Below are 18019 nucleotides of genomic sequence, written 5' to 3'. Positions count from 1 at the left end.
TCCGTCAGAAAGCCAGAATATACCTTTCCACAATAGGTGCAGACCAACAACAACGATTATGGATAGCAAAATAGTCAGTAGCGCTCTCAGAGCGTAAGTCTTCACTTCATGCCAAATATAGATATGTTATAAGGAGCACAATTTTCAATGAAAGTGGCACATGTCCTAGATTACAAAGCTGGAATTTTGACATTTTAACTTCTTGCATGTGGTCACGCTGCTTACTGTGTTTCGGCACATTTACGACTTCCACAACAGGGATCTGATTAATTGAACGCAACGGAAATGAACACAAATTCACCAATATAGTTTGGTGGTCAAAAGATTTGCAAAGAACAATACAACATATAATTTTTTGTATTAAAATAATGGTAAGACTCAGTACCTTGTTCTCCTGCCTTTCCGAAGATGCAACTCTAAATCTGGAGCCTTCAACTTCTGCTTGCAATCTTCACCGTAGGCAATTAAGCCAACACCGTAGGCCAGGCTCGCACTATCCCTTGAGTACATCTTGACATCGCCACTTTGTTTCAAAATGTTGCAGGCACAACGGGTGTTCACCCTTATAGCTATATCATACAATTATTACAGATAAGTACAATTAGTAGAATATAGTTAAATGACAAATTCAAATTATCAACGAACTTCAGGTTAAGATGAATGGCGCTATAGCAGGAGTAAATACACAGAATCCTGTAAAGTTATATATTGTACGTTGAACGGAACAATGAATCATTAGGATGACATTTTCAGAGAGGAGTTTGTCCATGAAATGAACAGCGACACACAGAGCACACGACTCACGATCAATAGGCAATTACGAAGTATAATACACGTTTTGTTCAACAAGTGACGACGGTTACATAAATTCTTAAACATCACAATTTTGTAGCCATGCAGTTCGAAGACAGAAGGTCTAGACAACGGGGCATTACATATACACAAGACACTGGTCTAGGCGGTCTGCGTGCATATCCACCAGATATTATTGACACACGTAGAGTAAGTTGCAAAGGCTAAGATTTCAAGGGAGAAGTTGCTAGGGTTGGCTCGTGCATCATACTAATGGAGCACTACGATCAAACGATGACTTGGAGACATGCATTAGTGTGTTAGCATTAGAATTTGTAATTTAAAAAGAAGAGTATTGTCACACTGTGTATCAATCAAAATGAATTTGTAATTTAAAAAGAAGAGAGTACTATACAAGACAAGATCTACCCAAAACAAATATGCTGCACCTATGGATCTACTCCCTCAGTTTCAAAATAATATCTGTTTTAGCTCTAAATTATTATGTCTATATTTATATGAATGATAATGAATCTAGACACATATATAGAACATATACACTAGCTATTGTATGAATCTACTGGAAAGGTAAAAACGAATTTTAATTTGGGATGGAGGGAGTATATCCTTTCTCAGCGAGCTAAAAAACAACTTTACTATTTTGGTAACACGCCTATTCACCACATGGACTAAACAAAATGAGGGCGTCTATTGACTGAAGAAAAAACTAAGCAAACAAATGAGTATATGCATTGATAATGCAGCGACCGCTGCTCAGTAGGGACCAATGATAGAACACAGAAAACGAACCATTACTGTATGCAACTAATGGTTGTCTGCTACATATACATCAAGAGCAAAAGTATCAATTCCATTCAGAAGAGAGGTAAAGGCACAAATCTAGCTGCTAGGCAAGACAAATATTTATCTAGCAATGAACTCCGTGTGCAAAACAACACATAAATATTAACCATACATTGATGGTAATCCACATAAGCCAAAAGGATCACATTTCCCTGGTCTAAGCAAAGATAAACAGGGGTTGTTTTGAATCTAATATATTATTTTGACAGTAATCTTTGTTAGAATAGTGTAACACCGGTCATGTGTTTCTACGTTTTTAATAAGAAACAACAAACATGGATCGACCATGTTGTAGGACTTGTTTGGGACAACTGCAAGTGCTCCAGGTCCATCAAAATCAGGTCTATGTGATACTTCTTTATTTAACACTTTCACACTATCAGATCATATTATTTATGTGGACGAAAGTCATGTAGCTAGGTATATACTTCATTTGTTAGCACTGCACATTTATGTTAATGTAGACAAGTGTCAGAGCATGTAACAGACCCTAAAGTTTATTGTAGAAAAAAATCTATTCTTATGATGTTTATTATATCAACAATGCATTGTAGACTCTTGATCTTCAAGCAGTTAAATCTTGCAATTGTATATTGAACGTTTATTATATCCTTTTAACAGTTTGTAGTGAGTCGTCTCTATATCCTGTGATTCCTTCATCAACAGATAAAAGGAATAAATCAAGACCATAGTTGTGATGATGGTTCAACTCCGATAGCACATATGCAAGCACGGTTGGTCTGCGTTACAGAAATAAAAGAAGTGTTGGAATCAGCAGGAAGATCAAGCATATTTGCCACTTTGTACAATACCACAAAAACTGCATAAAGAAAGCCATGTACTGTCTGTTCTATGAACATGTTCAATGATTAGTTTCAGTAAGAAGTCCAGATCGTTTGTCAGCAAATCTAACATCGTCCTGGTTTTAGGACAGAATGAGTAGAACTGAGGTCAGAACATACATTTGTTGGGAGTTATGTGAGAGAACTGAACTACTATTCTTTTGCTCTTATTCAAGCACTCCAAGAGAACTGACAAAAAGAGTCCCCAGGACGATGTCGTCACCTCTGTAAGATGTGTGTTCAGATCGTTGTTTGCTGTTCATTTTTGTCAGAGACTTTGCTGCTATCTAACACTTTTGGAGCATGCAGATCTGGGTACTGCAGATGCAGATCGTTGTCCGCTGAAATTAAACCACTATGTTTTCAAGAGATCTCCTGAGTTACCAACAACTGCACATGTCGCGAACTGGCGTGGATGGAAAGGGGGTTTAGCAGGCAGTAAAATGCTAAGAAGCTCATCACAGAGAGTGCGGTTGTAACATTTATCAGCACCACTACCAAATTTTAAAATCAAAAGAATTAGTACCAATGTGGAGAGGTTGATTTCACTTTAAAAGAAAAGAAGAAGAAGAAACCTAAGCTTACAGCTGTGCGATCCTTTTAGCTGCATAATCCAACCATCCATCCGGCCTCACATCCAAGTATTCCCTTGTCAATACAGTTGTCATGTTGCGGTACTGCGACCATATTAGTATTAACACGAGTAACAAGAGCAAACGTGTTAGTCTAGAAGAATGTACTAACATGTTCCCATAATAAGATAGTTTCACAGACATCATATTTGTATTCTAGAGGTTCAAAAAACTTGAACTGAGCATTATACTGCAAAAAAGCTCAAGAATATCATCTCAGATGAATATTTAACTCATGATTCTAGATGAGGAATAGAATCCATTGACCATAAAAATGGGAGGAATACTGACCCTGGTGCTGTTGGTCCCTTCAGGAAATTTAAGGACCAGCTTGCAGTGATCAATAATATGTGTTGTGAGACCAAGTCCTCTGCTAGCCTAAATAAAGACGAGATTTCAGAAGATAGAAGATGATCAAACAACAGAAGAAAAATAAGCAAGCAAGCTTAGCACTGCTGAGGAAATGTTGCATATAGTCGCAAGACTTTTATGTCTTGAGAAGATTTATTAAAATGAGCTCAAAGTGGATGATTATTTTGCCTCCTGTACTCATGTGGAGACACAAACACCAAAGATAATATATGAAACAAATATCAGGCAATGAACAACAGGCTATCAGAGATAACAACGGGCACAAAAGTTTTCAGCAATGAACGACAGCCTACCAGAGATACCAAGATCAGTCGGACTATCCATATGGACCTTGCAACAACAAATACAAAACGTGAATGCCCAGTTACCCAATACACATATCCATAACCAAGGAATATGCTCTGCACTTATCACAGGAAAGATAAAGAGAACTAAACAATTCCTCTACATAACATGAAACGATACTTGTTTCTATGAGTAGCGTGAATCAACAGTTGATAGACTACTGTAACTTCGGAAGAACCTATGTGTTATTGTACTAAAGTCCTTGATAGCTACAACATCACTGGCAGACTGGCATTGTTCCCGGTCACCACGATTGTAACATTAATTATAGCATTTCAGCATCAAATGCGAAACAAATGGGGTTGTGTCACTGTTGAGTTTGAAGGAAAAGGAATGGAAAACATGTGCGGTTCCGTGCGCAGGCACGGAGCCGATTGAGGAGACATACCACGCACTGCTGGACGCGGGACTGGAACCCCGCGAGCTCGCGCACGTCGTCGGCGTCCAGATCCAGCCTCCTGCCCGGTGCCCCTGCGTGAGAGCAGGGCGAACCCGTCGGCTTGGTGTGCTGGCTAGGGCTTCGGAATGCGGGGCGGAAGGGCCATACCTGGGGCGGCGAAGAAGGAGGACTGGATGGAGAGGACGACGAGGCAGAAGGCGAGCGCCAGGCCCAGAAGCAGCGCCACCGTCGGTCGCCGCTGCGCCGCCGCCGACAGGTGGGCCCTCCTCATCGGCGGACGCGACGCGGTGCCGCGGATCAGAGGCAGTGCGCTCCAGAATGAGTTGCAAAAGAGGGGAAAGGGCGTGCGTCCGTCATGGACTGTCAAGCATGGAATGTTGAGTGAGTAGCTGTTGGCGACAGGGACGTGGAGGCGATGGCGCGCGCGAACCCGATCCAGCACCGGCGATGGCGTTGAGGTCGAGAGGGACGGAGCGGGAATCTGAACGGGTGATGGTCGTGGATCCAAGTCGGACAGGAAGGACAGACCACAAACATGACGAATGTGTCCGTTGAATCGAAGAAAATTTCGCGTCTGAAGCACGGTACGCGTCGGCACGCGCGCGGTCAGAAGCCCGCGAAGTGCGGGGAGGCGCCGAAACCGGGTCAGGTTTTAAGACTTTAGATATGGAGCACCTTCGCTCGTGTCTTCCTCTTTCCCTCGGCCTGGTACCCGGCGGAAGCGTGAAAGGGAAATGTGCCCTTGGGCCATTTCTAAGTATTTTGGTGATTGAGTGCCAACACAAGTGCTTAAATGTGAATCTATGCCCATGGATGAACAAAGTGCAAATCAAGAGTAAAGGTATGTTTCTAAGCCTTAGTACATTGGTTTTGTGTACTAATATACTTGTCTAAGTATCAGAAACAGGAAGAAGAAGAAAAGAGAAGAGTTGGCTGTGTACAGCCAAGAGGCTGTTACGGTCTGGGGCACCGGACTGTCCGGTGGTGCACCGGACAGTGTCCGGTGCGCCAGGCTGACTCGGCGCGAAGTGGCTGCTCTCGGGAATTCGCCCACGGCGTACGGCTAAAATTCACCGGACTGTCCGGTGTGCACCGGACTGTCCGGTGAGCCATCGGTCGGCCGGGCCAACGGTCGGCCGCGGAATCTGCGCGCGACACGTGGCCGGGCCAACGGTCGGGAGGGGGCACCGGACTGTCCGGTATGCACCGGACATGTCCGGTGCGCCAACGGCTCCCAGATCTACAACGGACTGCAACGGTCGGCCGCGCCATTTTAGGAAGGAAATCGGGCACCGGATTGTCCGGTGCACCCGACGATAGAAGGCAAGATTGGCCTTCCAGAATTGCTCTCAACGGCTCCTAGCTGCCTTGGGGCTATAAAAGGGACCCCTAGGCGCATGGAGGAGAATACCAAGCAACCTTAGAGCATTCTTGATCATCCACACTCAGTCTTTGCGCATTCGTTTGTCATTCTCAGTGATTCGAGCTCCGTTCTAGTGAGAACTTTGAGATAGTCTTTTGAGCTCGATTCTCGGCCGTGTGTGTGCGCATTTTGCTGTGGATTTGTGTGTGTTGCTTCCCTCCCTTACTCCGTATTTCTTTGTGAATCTCAAGTGTAAGGGCGAGAGACTCCAAGTTGTGGAGATTCCTCGCAAACGGGATATTGAAAGGCAAAGCAAAACACCGTGGTATTCAAGTTGGTCTTTGGACCGCTTGAGAGGGGTTGATTGCAACCCTCGTCCGTTGGGACGCCACAACGTGGAGTAGGCAAGTGTTGGTCTTGGCCGAACCACGGGATAACCACTGTGTCATCTCTGTGTTTGATCTCTTGTGGCATTGTGTTTTGTTGAGACTCCTCTCTAGCCACTTGGCGATTATTGTGCTAACACTTAACAAGTTTTTGTGGCTATAAGTTTAAGTTTCACAGGATCACCTATTCACCCCCCCCTCTAGGTGCTCTCAATTGGTATCAGAGTTGTTCTCTTCAAGAAAGGGACTAACCGCCCGAAGAGATGGATCCTAAGGGCAAGGGGATGGTGATCAACGACAAGGAAAAGGAGACCTTCGTCAACGAGCCCAATGATGACAGGCCCACCGACTCAGGCTCGGGCCACAAAAGAAAAGACGGGAGGAAGAAGAAGACAAGGCGCATCAAGGAAATTGTCTACTACGACAGCGACGAATCTTCCTCCTCCCAAAAGGACGACGACGACTACGATAGACGAAAGACGGTTAACTCAAACTTTTCTTTCGATTATTCGCGCATCCCGCATAGTTCAAATGCTCAATTGCTCCCCATTCCACTTGGCAAGCCTCCTCACTTTGATGGAGAGGATTACGGATTTTGGAGCCACAAAATGCGTACTCACCTGTTTTCTCTCCATCCCAGCATTTGGGAGATTGTGGAAAGTGGAATGAAATTTGATAGCTCGGATAGCCCTGTGTTTATTAATGAACAGATTCATAAAAATGCACAAGCTACTACTGTGTTGCTAGCCTCTTTGTGCAGGGACGAGTATCACAAGGTGAGCGGCTTGGATAATGCCAAGCAGATCTGGGACACCCTCAAGATCTCTCATGAGGGAAACGACGTCACCTTGCTCACCAAAATGGAGTTGGTGGAGGGCGAGCTTGGACGGTTCGCGATGATAAGGGGCGAGGAGCCGACACAAACATACAACCGGCTCAAGACCCTTATCAACAAAATAAGGAGCTACGGGAGCACGCGATGGACGGACCACGACGTCGTCCGCCTAATGCTAAGGTCATTTACCGTTCTTGATCCTCATTTGGTGAACAATACACGTGAAAATCCCAGGTACACCAAGATGTCGCCCGAAGAAGTTCTTGGGAAATTCGTTAGCGGGCGAATGATGATCAAGGAGGCAAAGTATGTGGACGACGCCTTGAATGGTCCGATCAACGAGCCGCAACTCCTTGCTCTCAAGGCAACACGAAGCAAGGAGGTGCTACCCAGCAAGGTAGCACAAATTGAGGCGGCCGGACTTAATGATGAAGAGATGGCTCTCATCATCAAAAGATTCAAGACGGTGCTTAAAGGTCGCAAGGGACAGCCAAGCAAGACCAAAGCCAAGGGGAAGCACTCATGCTTCAAATGCGGTAAGCTTGGTCATTTTATTGCTAACTGTCCCGAAAATGATAGTGATCAGGAACAAGGGAACAAGAGGGAGAAAAAGAAGAACTATAAGAAGGCAAAGGGCGAGGCTCATCTTGGCAAGGAGTGGGATTCGGACTGCTCCTCGTCCGACTCCGACAATGAGGGACTCGCCGCCACTGCCTTCAACAAGTCATCCCTCTTCCCCAACGAGCGTCACACTTGCCTCATAGCAAGGGAGAAGAAAGTAAGCATTCCAAATACTAGTACTTATGCTTCTTCAAGTGAGGATGAGTCTAGTGATGATGATGAGATAGATTACTCATGCTTATTCAAGGGATTAGATAGAACTAAGGTAGACAAAATTAATGAATTGATTGATGCCTTGAATGATAGGAATATACTTTTAGAAAAGCAAGAGGATTTGTTGTATGAAGAACATGATAAATTTGTAGAAGCTCAGAAATCTCTTGCTCTAGAAATTAAGAGAAATGAAATGCTCTCTAGTGAATTATCTTCTTGTCATGAAACTATTGCTAAGTTAAAAAGTTTCAATGATGATTTAAATGCTAAACTAGAAGTAGCTAGTAAATCTAATTCTTGTGTAGAAATTGTTGAAACTTGTAATAGGTGTAAAGACTTTGACATTGATGCTTGTAGTGATCATTTAGTTTCAATTTCAAAATTAAATGAGGAATTAGCTAGTCTTAATGCCCAACTTAAGACTAGCAAAAATGAATTTGACAAGCTAAAATTTGCAAGGGATGCCTACACGATTGGTAGACACCCCTCAATTAAGGATGGTCTTGGCTACAAGAGGGAAGCCAAGAACTTGACAAGCCATAAGTCTCCCATCTCCACCAAGGAGAAAGGGAAGGCCCCTATGGCTAGTAGTGTGCAAAAGAACCATGCCTTCATGTACTATGATAGAAGACAACCTAGAAATGATTATAGGAGTTATAATGACTTTGATTCTCATGCAATGTTTGCTTCTAATTCTTCTTATGTGCATGATAAAAATGTTGGTAGGAGAAATGTTATTCATAATATGCCTAGGAAAAATGTTGTTAATGTTCCTAGGAAAGTTAATGAACCTTCTACAATATATCATGCTTTAAATGCTTCTTTTGCTATTTGTAGAAAGAATAAGAAGATAGTTGCTAGAAAATTAGGGGCAAGATGCAAGGGAGACAAAACTTGCATTTGGGTCCCTAAGGATATTTGTGCTAACCTTGCAGGACCCAACATGAGTTGGGTACCTAAGACCCAAGCCTAAATTTGCCTTGCAGGTTTATGCATCCGGGGGTTCAAGCTGGATTATTGACAGCGGATGCACAAACCATATGACGGGGGAGAAGAAGATGTTCACCTCCTACGTCAAGAATAAAGATTCCCAAGATTCAATAATATTCGGTGATGGGAATCAAGGCAAGGTAAAAGGGTTAGGTAAAATTGCAATCTCAAATGAGCACTCTATCTCTAATGTGTTTTTAGTAGAGTCTCTTGGGTATAATTTGCTATCTGTTAGTCAATTATGCAATATGGGATATAACTGTTTGTTTACAAATGTAGATGTGTCTGTCTTTAGAAGATGTGATGGTTCACTAGCTTTTAAGGGTATTCTAGACGGCAAGCTTTACTTAGTTGATTTTGCAAAAGAAGAGGCCGGTCTAGATACATGCTTAATGGCTAAGACTTGCATGGGCTGGCTGTGGCATCGCCGCTTAGCACATGTGGGGATGAAGAACCTCCACAAGCTTCTAAAGGGAGAACACGTGATAGGTCTAACCAATGTTCATTTCGAAAAAGATAGACCTTGTGCAGCTTGTCAAGCAGGGAAACAGGTGGGAGGCTCTCATCACATCAAGAATGTGATGACAACATCAAGACCCCTGGAGTTGCTACATATGGACCTCTTCGGACCCGTCGCCTATCTGAGCATAGGAGGAAGTAAGTATGGTCTAGTTATTGTTGATGACTTTTCCCGCTTCACTTGGGTGTTCTTTTTGCAGGATAAGTCGGAAACCCAAGGGACCCTCAAGCGCTTCCTAAGGAGAGCTCAAAATGAGTTTGAGCTCAAGGTGAAGAAGATAAGGAGCGACAACGGGTCCGAATTCAAGAACCTTCAAGTGGAGGAGTTCCTTGAGGAGGAAGGGATCAAGCACGAGTTCTCCGCTCCCTACACACCACAACAAAATGGTGTGGTAGAGAGGAAGAACAGGACGCTAATCGATATGGCAAGGACGATGCTTGGAGAATTCAAGACCCCCGAGTGTTTCTGGTCGGAAGCCGTGAACACGGCTTGCCACGCCATCAACAGGGTCTACCTTCATCGCCTCCTCAAGAAGGCTTCGTATGAGCTACTAACCGGTAACAAACCCAATGTATCTTACTTTCGTGTATTTGGGAGCAAGTGCTACATTCTAGTAAAGAAGGGTAGAAATTCTAAGTTTGCTCCCAAAGCTGTAGAAGGGTTTTTGTTAGGTTATGATTCAAATACAAAGGCGTATAGGGTCTTCAACAAATCATCGGGTTTGGTTGAAGTCTCTAGCGACGTTGTATTTGATGAGACTAATGGCTCTCCAAGAGAGCAAGTTGTTGATTGTGATGATGTAGATGAAGAAGATGTTCCGACGGCCGCTATACGAACCATGACGATTGGAGAAGTGCGGCCACAGGAACAAGATAAACGAGATCAACCTTCTTCCTCAACAACGGTGCATCCCCCAACTCAAGACGATGAACAGGTTCATCAAAAGGAGGCATGTGATCAAGGGGGAGCACAAGATGATCACGTGATGGAGGAAGAAGCGCAACCGGCACCTCCAACCCAAGTTCGAGCAATGATTCAAAGGGATCATCCCGTCGATCAAATTCTGGGTGACAGTAGCAAGGGAGTAACTACTCGATCTCGATTAGTTAATTTTTGTGAGCACTACTCTTTTGTCTCTTCTATTGAGCCTTTCAGGGTAGAAGATGCCTTGCTAGATCCGGACTGGGTGTTGGCCATGCAGGAGGAACTTAACAACTTCAAGCGCAATGAAGTTTGGACACTGGTGCCTCGTCCCAAGCAAAATGTTGTGGGAACCAAGTGGGTGTTCCGCAACAAACAGGACGAGCACGGGGTGGTGACGAGGAACAAGGCTCGACTTGTGGCAAAAGGTTATGCCCAAGTCGCAGGTTTGGACTTTGAGGAGACTTTTGCTCCTGTGGCTAGGCTAGAGTCAATTCGCATCTTGCTAGCATATGCCGCTCACCATTCTTTCAGGTTGTACCAAATGGATGTGAAGAGCGCTTTCCTCAACGGGCCGATCAAGGAGGAGGTGTACGTGGAGCAACCCCCTGGCTTCGAGGATGAACGGTACCCCGACCACGTGTGTAAGCTCTCTAAGGCGCTCTATGGACTTAAGCAAGCCCCAAGAGCATGGTATGAATGCCTTAGAGACTTTTTAATTGCTAATGCTTTCAAGGTTGGGAAAGCCGATCCAACTCTTTTCACTAAGACTTGTGACGGTGATCTTTTTGTGTGCCAAATTTATGTCGATGACATAATATTTGGTTCTACTAACCAAAAGTCTTGTGAAGAGTTTAGCAGGGTGATGACGCAGAAATTCGAGATGTCAATGATGGGCGAGTTGACCTACTTCCTTGGGTTCCAAGTGAAGCAACTCAAGGACGGCACCTTCATCTCCCAAACGAAGTACACGCAAGACCTGCTAAAGCGGTTTGGGATGAAGGACGCCAAGCCCGCAAAGACTCCGATGGGGACCGACGGACACACCGACCTCAACAAAGGAGGTAAGTCCGTTGATCAAAAAGCATACCGGTCAATGATAGGGTCTTTACTTTATTTATGTGCTAGTAGACCGGATATTATGCTTAGCGTATGCATGTGTGCTAGGTTTCAATCCGATCCTAAGGAGTGTCACTTAGTGGCGGTAAAGCGAATTCTGAGATATTTGGTTGCTACGCCTTGCTTCGGGATCTGGTACCCAAAGGGGTCTAACTTTGACTTGATTGGGTACTCAGATTCCGACTATGCTGGATGTAAGGTCGATAGGAAGAGTACATCAGGGACGTGCCAATTCTTAGGAAGGTCCCTGGTGTCGTGGAACTCTAAGAAACAAACCTCCGTTGCCCTATCCACCGCTGAGGCCGAGTATGTTGCCGCAGGACAGTGTTGCGCGCAACTACTTTGGATGAGGCAAACCCTCAGGGACTTTGGCTACAATCTGAGCAAAGTCCCACTCCTATGTGATAATGAGAGTGCTATCCGCATGGCGGAAAATCCTGTTGAACACAGCCACACAAAGCACATTGACATCCGGCATCACTTTTTGAGAGACCACCAGCAAAAGGGGGATATCGAAGTGTTACATGTTAGCACCGAAAACCAGCTAGCCGATATCTTTACCAAGCCTCTAGATGAGAAGACCTTTTGCAGGCTGCGTAGTGAGCTAAATGTCTTAGATTCGCGGAACTTGGATTGAATTGTAGCATACGTGTGTTTATGCTTTTGATCATGTTCCTTTTTGCATTTTATTGCTTATTGTGGTGCTCAAGTTGTACAAACACTCCCTGGACCTCACAAGTCCGTTGCAAAGTGATGCACATGTTTAGTGGGAGATGTGTTACAACTTGACCCTTTGAGACTAACCATGTGCTTAAGTTTGATGATTTAGTCTCAAAGGAGGATTGAAAGGGAAAAGGTGGACTTGGACCATGAAAGACTTTCACTGCACTCCGATGAGAGGGTAACTTATTCCAAGTTCATCTCATGAACTCTTATTGCCATTTGCTCTTAATTGAAGATTTTGGTGAGGCAATGGGGTTATAGGGCCAAGATTGATCCCGTTTTGGTGCTTGATGCCAAAGGGGGAGAAAATAAAGGCCAAAGCAATAAATGGATCAGCTACCACTTGAGAAACTTTGAAAACAGTAGGATAGAGCTTTTGGTTTGTCAAAACTCTTGCATTGTCTCTTTTGTCAAAAGTTGGCCTCTTGTGGGGAGAAGTGTTGATTATGGGAAAAAGGGGGAGTTTTTGGAATCTTGAATCAATTTTCTTTGGAAAACCTCTCTTTATGTCTCTACAAGTGGATTTGACTTAGAGATAGGATTTTGAGTTTGATTTGCAAAAACAAACCAAGTGGTGGCAAAGGATGATCCATATATGCCAAATTGAATCAAAATAAATTTGAGTTTTTATTTGAAGTGATATTGCACTTGTTCTAGCTGCTTTATGTTGTGTTGGCATAAATCACCAAAAAGGGGGAGATTGAAAGGGAAATGTGCCCTTGGGCCATTTCTAAGTATTTTGGTGATTGAGTGCCAACATAAGTGCTTAAATGTGAATCTATGCCCATGGATGAACAAAGTGCAAATCAAGAGTAAAGGTATGTTTCTAAGCCTTAGTACATTGGTTTTGTGTACTAATATACTTGTCTAAGTATCAAAAACAGGAAGAAGAAGAAGAAAAGAGAAGAGTTGGCTGTGTACAGCCAAGAGGCTGTTACGGTCTGGGGCACCGGACTGTCCGGTGGTGCACCGGCCAGTGTCCGGTGCGCCAGACTGACTCGGCGCGAAGTGGCCGCTCTCGGGAATTCGCCGACGGCGTACGGCTAAAATTCACCGGACTGTCCGGTGTGCACCGGACTGTCCGGTGAGCCATCGGTCGGCCGCGGAATCTGCGCGCGACACGTGGCCGGGCCAACGGTCGGGAGGGGGCACCGGACTGTCCGGTGTGCACCGGACATGTCCGGTGCGCCAACGGCTCCCAGATCTACAACGGACTGCAACGGTCGGCCGCGCCATTTTAGGAAGGAAATCGGGCACCGGACAGTGTCCGGTGTGCACCGGACTGTCCGGTGCACCCGACGACAGAAGGCAAGATTGGCCTTCCAGAATTGCTCTCAACGGCTCCTAGCTGCCTTAGGGCTATAAAAGGGACCCCTAGGCGCATGGAGGAGAATACCAAGCAACCTTAGAGCATTCTTGATCATCCACACTCAGTCTTTGCGCATTCGTTTGTCATTCTCAGTGATTCGAGCTCCGTTCTAGTGAGAACTTTGAGATAGTCTTTTGAGCTCGATTCTCGGCCGTGTGTGTGCGCATTTTGCTGTGGATTTGTGTGTGTTGCTTCCCTCCCTTACTCCGTATTTCTTTGTGAATCTCAAGTGTAAGGGCGAGAGACTCCAAGTTGTGGAGATTCCTCGCAAACGGGATATTGAAAGGCAAAGCAAAACACCGTGGTATTCAAGTTGGTCTTTGGACCGCTTGAGAGGGGTTGATTGCAACCCTCGTCCGTTGGGACGCCACAACGTGGAGTAGGCAAGCGTTGGTCTTGGCCGAACCACGGGATAACCACTGTGTCATCTCTGTGTTTGATCTCTTGTGGCATTGTGTTTTGTTGAGACTCCTCTCTAGCCACTTGGCGATTATTGTGCTAACACTTAACAAGTTTTTGTGGCTATAAGTTTAAGTTTCACAGGATCACCTATTCACCCCCCCTCTAGGTGCTCTCAAAGCGCCTTTCTCCTCCTCGACTTCGTCACCGTCGTTCGTTCCTTTCTTCAGATCCTAATTTCTCTTGCGTCGATTCCCGCTCATCTCTTCATTGGATCCGTATGCGTTGGCTCATAGTGTCTGTTGTTCTTGTAGATCTGCTACATAGCAGAAGGGCAGACACACGCAGATCCTCTGGCTGTCCTGTCGGTCTCTTCTGTAGCTGTTCCAGGTGAGCCATTCCTTCCACCATTCCTCTCTTTGTTATGTTGTTTTGGTGTCGTGATTCATTTGGTCCTACACATTTTAGCGCTACTTTCTCTTCTGTTTGCATGCATAGATGGTTGTTTCCCATTTCACTGAGAGGTGATTTAGTCATTGACCAAAGTGCCATCTGTAAGGTCATGTCAAAGAAAAAGAGTTCATTACTATACAAAAAAGATACAGAACACTCAAATTTGAAGTGATCATCAACAACCTGTGCTTTCTGTTCATCAAGAGTAAGGTTACATTTCCTATGAGGGCCATGATTTACACCTGCATTAACAAAATAAATAGGGTCTGTTTCTGATACACCTGCATGTATATTATCTCATTCATGGTATTCTTGGAAAAAGAACAAGGGAATGAAAAGAAAAATAGAGATAAGATAAGACACACTCAAATAATTAAAATCCTTTGGAAAAAATAGGTTACCAAACTAGCCCTAATAGGGAAATTCCCCACGAGATTAGCGAATATCATATCCCCGTTGGCATCTCTAATCTATCCAAATCCATTCCAATACACTTCAATAATATATGTAATTAGAATATTAGAACAAGGCCTAAGTGGAATAGAATGTGACTGCCCAAAACTGCTACTAAACACAAAATTCGGTAAGGGAGTTATTAGTGAGTTTGCACTACTGCCAAAGTATATACATGTGGGTGGTCCAAAATTGATGTCTTACAAACGTAAACAATGATATAGTCACCTACATTCTTGAAAATTACATTTTGGATGACAACTTCACGACCACAGGAATAGAATATCTAGCTTTTATTTTCTCGTAGCCACTCAACAAAATTGTCTAGAATCAAAGGCCAGGCAAGGTCTGAATCATAATTGTCAAGCGATGGGAAGTATATCTGCATTATAAAAGGCAAATGCCAAGTGTCAATGATAGCATAAAAAGAATACTAACATTGCAAAGTGGTTTCCAAGGTTGAGCTATTCTTTTAAATTTTAGACAAATGAAATGCTGCAAAATAGGTAATGTTCAAAACGTGACCTCATTACAGAAACGAATAAATCCCATCCACTGGTCCATTGTTATCACCTTGTAGTCATTTTGGTACTGAAACACATTTCAAATATAGCATGTCAATTAAGCACCGAGCCTCAATGAAGAAAGCATGAACAAAACCATAGAAGAAAAGTATAATCCATTACCATGAGGTAATTATTAAGCTTGTCAACCTGAGGGCGGAACTGCAAGCCTAATACTAGATTCAGCAACTCACAAGCAACTGGTATTTCTATACATTTCTTCTTATCCTCTGAGGAAAGATAATCATTGTGAAAATTCACAGAAATAGCAGTCATCTTAATCACTTTGCTTTGGAGCGTTATAATTTACAATAGAAACCAACCATACCTGTGAGGCAATAACGAAATGCATATATGTAGAAATCCTAGAAATTGGATGACCTTGTAACCTGGATTTATAAACATATGAAAGTGGTCAGCAAAATTACACTTCAACAAAAAAATATCAACAATTAATGATAGCTCATTGTCCATTACAGTCACAAGGTGGCAATATATCATGATATATCTGTTAGATGGAAGTTCTTCACTCCATAAATTAAATCTCTGATATGCATGGCTCACTTGAACATAAGATAATATTTGGGGAGACAGAATCACCTCTTGGACCAGTTCTGGAAATGCTTTCTTCAGTTTACTAATACTGTCAGCTCGAAGAGCTTTCAAGCCAGTTCTCCATTCATCCTGATAACATAAAAACATGTATTAGTCAACACTTGAAAGCATAGAACAATTTTTACTATTAGAACTAAAGCAGGTTCTTCGTTGAACACTTGAATAGCAGTATGTAATGCATACCAAGGTAAAATAACCTTGCTTATCACAACATGTGCCTCTTGTGTGGATCTCGTCGTACGCCGCTGTGCTCCGCGGTGTCTGTGCCCATAGCATGTGCCTTTCCTGTGAGGGCCCTGATTTACACCCACATTAACAAAAGAAATAGGGTCTGTTTCTGATACACCTGCATGTATATTATCTCATTCATGGTATTCTTGGAAAAAGAACAAGGGAATGAAAAGAAAAACATAGATAAGATATGACACACTCAAATAATTCAAGTAGACTTTTTAGATTAGGTGTGGTCGTGTGGCGCTTCCTTAGCTATCATTATGTCGCACATCAATTTCTTGGAACTGTACTTTTTTGGGGAGAGACCGAGTTATCTAGGCTACCGCCAGGCCTAAGATTAAGTTAGAAAATATGGCTCGACCAACATATTAGAATACAAATTAGCTTATGTGGCTTTACAAATATGGTTTTCTCAACTGGGTCACCCATTGTCCTGAACAAATGATGGACCATAGACCGAATCCTACACTCCAAAATCTTTGGTGGATCAGATTGACTAACATGTAATACCTAGGAACTCATATTACAAGACATTGGTACGTACTTCTGTTCTTAGAGTCTGTAGACACTTCAGAATCAGTGTGCTTGCAACATACTCATCGGTTCTATTGCCGCTCTTGCTGCCTTCTTTCTCATAGAGACACAATTGCATTACCTTCCCTTCCATACGACCACGACCCTGCTAGTTTTGCATCCGTGTTTTTGTGTGCACTGCCAACGATGGATGGGGGCACATGTGAGAGCATGGCGTGCTACCGTCAAAGCCCGTGTGCTCAGCGTTCTACGATTTTGTGAGGTATGTACTGGTATAGCTACCTTCTTTAGGTTTAATATGGACCCTGATTATGCCAGTCTAGCTCTTTTCCTTTTGCCTACAAAAACATAGAACCATTTCGTCTTCGAACAGCTACTGTCGAGCACATTAGCTGGTGTCGGTGTTTCGGACCCCGGGGGCCCTCAGCCGGACCGACTAGTGAATTTTAGTGCCGCGTGCCCCTGTCCAGATAGGTTGATGCAAGATGGAACACAAGCGATGGGATGAGGCTTATATTATCCTGCACCAGGGGACGCTTGCAGTAGGGGTTACAAGCATTGCGGGAGAGCGAGAGCGAGAGAGAGAGAGAAGGAGAGGGTTCGGCCTTGAGGCGAGCCGTCAGGGGCTACCTCCACCGCGTCTCTCCTACTCTGCCTGCCTCCGCTCGTCCGCGCCGTGCGTACGTGTGTTCGTACGTGCATCTCTCGCCCCCCGTCCCCCTCTCCCCCCTCGTGGGCCCCTGGACACCCCCTTTTATAGACACAAGGAGATGCTCAGTTGTACAATGGGGGTGTAGCTTGGAGCTAACGTGGCTGGCAGGGAAGTGCCCTGAGCCCTGTACAAATAATAACGTGGCCATCAGGGAAGCGCCTTGAGCCCTGTAGATGTACCAACGTGGCTGTCGGTGGAGTGCCTTGAGCCCTGTAGAGGTAATAACGTGGCCGTCGGAGAAGTGCCTTGGGCCCTGTAGAAGCATAGCTGGCGGTGCGGCATGGATCCTGCTGATGTTTCCTTACTTCCGTAGGAGGTTTGAGGGTACCCGACGTCATGGGCGCACGCGGGGAACCATCATTACCTGTTACCGGAGTAACTTAGACAGGACACCGGTCTTATTCCCTCGTAGCCTAAGGCGGCTAGCTAGGGGTAGGGTAATGATGGATCCCCAGTAGTGTAACTGATACGAGGCTGAGGTCGGGCGAGGCGACGACTCCTCCGAGGCCGAGGCTGAGGTCAGGCGAGGCGGAGTCCTTCCCCCGAGGCCGAGGCTGAGACCGAGGCCTGGGGTCGGGCGAGGCGGAGTCCTTCCCCCGAGGCCAAGGCTGAGACCGAGGCCTGGGGTCCGGCGACGCGGAGTCCTTCTCCCGAGGCCAAGGCTGAGGCCGAGGCCTAGGGTCGGGCGAGGTGGAGCTCACTGCTGAGCCCAAGGCCGAACTTCGGGGAAGGCCGCGACTATTGTTAGT

General features: G+C 44.7%; 1 pseudogene; it reads right to left on the bottom strand.

The window, feature by feature from the left end:
* Positions 1–15117: 15117 nt before the first annotated feature.
* On the bottom strand, positions 15118–16770 carry LOC103628868 (DCN1-like protein 4; annotated as a pseudogene).
* Positions 16771–18019: the final 1249 nt, after the last annotated feature.

This window comes from Zea mays, chromosome 5 (genome assembly GCF_902167145.1).
Source record: "Zea mays cultivar B73 chromosome 5, Zm-B73-REFERENCE-NAM-5.0, whole genome shotgun sequence".
Lineage (NCBI taxonomy): Eukaryota > Viridiplantae > Streptophyta > Magnoliopsida > Poales > Poaceae > Zea > Zea mays.
Note: the sequence above shows the minus strand (reverse complement) of the source record. Positions and strands in the feature narration are given on the sequence as shown.